The 1,914-nt window shown below is 34.5% G+C and overlaps 1 pseudogene; it reads left to right on the top strand.

Annotated features, from left to right (window-relative positions):
* Positions 1-359: 359 nt before the first annotated feature.
* LOC104748093 (uncharacterized) lies at positions 360-1,508 on the top strand (annotated as a pseudogene).
* The last annotated feature ends 406 nt before the right edge of the window (positions 1,509-1,914 follow it).

Raw genomic sequence — 1,914 nt, forward strand, 5'->3', positions numbered from 1 at the left:
TCATGAGGAATGAAGCTTAAGGGGGGTGTATTGAACTTGATATTTTAGGAGATTTTGGAGTATTCTGAAATCTCATGTTATTTAATTGATGATTTTAAAAAATCATCTGAAATCCTATGTTATTGAATATGAAATTTATAAAAATCATTTAGAATCTCTTGTTATTCAATCAATAATTTATAAATCTCACCTCAAATCTACTATTATTCAAAAAATCACAATTTTTTAATAAAAAGCTACAGAATGGGATTTTAGGAGACTTTTCTAATATTTCTAGTTAAAAAATATGCCTTACAAAATCTCATCTTGAAGGGTGAAATTTTGAAAAAATATTATTTTTAGGAAGAGTTCAACATCTAATGCAATTTTTTTTTATAAGTGCAACTCTCTATTGCTCTCTCTTACTCCGCCGCCGTCGTCACAACTCTCTCGGCCTCCCATCACTACTACGGTCTCAACCGCCGGCGGCGCCACGACCACCACAACTCTCAACCAAGCCATCTCCACCACAAGTAACGAACCTTCTCCGTCACCATCATCTAACATCGATTATTTATCCAATCCTCTTTGCACATGCGTTCTTCAAACTCCAAACAAAACCCATTTTCACCATGAACCAACTTTACAAGCTTCTCTTGATCTGATTCAAGAAACCACGGCTTCTTCTGTTGATAACTTCATCTACATATCAAACCCATTTTACTCAAACGAAGCTACAAGTAAACAAACCACACCGTTTGAAACACCTCAGTCTTCACCGTCACGGCTTGAAGATGATTAAGACGACGACGATATAACCGAAGAAGATTCAACACCAACATTGTCTCCAATGAAGGATCTGCCTGAAAAGGCGTGCTCTGTTTCACTAAAAGACCGACCCAATATGTATCAAAATCAGATGTCTCAGCCACCTCCGCAGCGGAGCTTTCGACAACGGCGAGTCGGCGACGGTTGGTAACAACTTGAGACATTCATTCTTCTGCTGCTGCTGCATTACATATCGTCAACAATTCAATATTTCACGAGAGAATAAAACAGATCAACAACTTCATTTTCTTGTGGATGTGCTAAACAAACCATCGTTGATTCATTTCCAACTACTTTAAACACTCATTGGCAAGATGAGTTTCTCTTCGATCGTGTAGTCATCATGCTCATGAGGAATATTTATAGTGTTCAGTGTCATCATTGTAACCGTTTAAATGAACCAGGTAAGTGTTGACCAATGTAAACCGAGGTCAAAGGCTTTTAAGTTCTCATGAGAGCTGCAAATTCTTCATATGAGATTAATCTTTTTACAAACCTTACTTTTTGGTTAACACTTAACAGTGACAGCTCTTTATTTTTCCGAAATGCATATCATCTTGGGCCTTTTATTTGTGTCGCTGTTGCTTCACCAACGATTGGAAAAAGAACATGACCAATGTCTATTTTTCTTCTTAAATTAATCAAAGTATGAAAGAAGCTTAGATAAATAAATTAATCAATGACATTCCAAGTTGCTTTTTTTTTTTTTTTACATATCAAAATCATCTAAAATTCAATAATCAAATCTCAACAAATCTCAAAACTTAAATCTTATCAAATCCTAAAATTTCAAATTTAATAACCAAATCTCCTAAAATTACACACAAATCTCTCACAATTCTAAAATATTAAAATTCCACTAAATCTCCTAAAATATCAAATTCAATACACCCCATAATGTTTTAGCCCATTTAAAGATATATGGGCTACAAGAAAAAGAAAAAATTGAAATCGGCCCACTAATTAGCAAATTTATATAAAGAAGGTAAACGTACGAGTAAGTGAGTTGTTCGAATCTTCCATACTTAACACTCTACATTTGTGCTTGTGACATACTCATATCTCTAATTAAGTACACAAAGATATCGACCGACCCTATAATTATTT

Source organism: Camelina sativa, chromosome 15 (genome assembly GCF_030686135.1).
Source record: "Camelina sativa cultivar CO46 ecotype springtype chromosome 15, ASM3068613v1".
Taxonomy (NCBI): domain Eukaryota; kingdom Viridiplantae; phylum Streptophyta; class Magnoliopsida; order Brassicales; family Brassicaceae; genus Camelina; species Camelina sativa.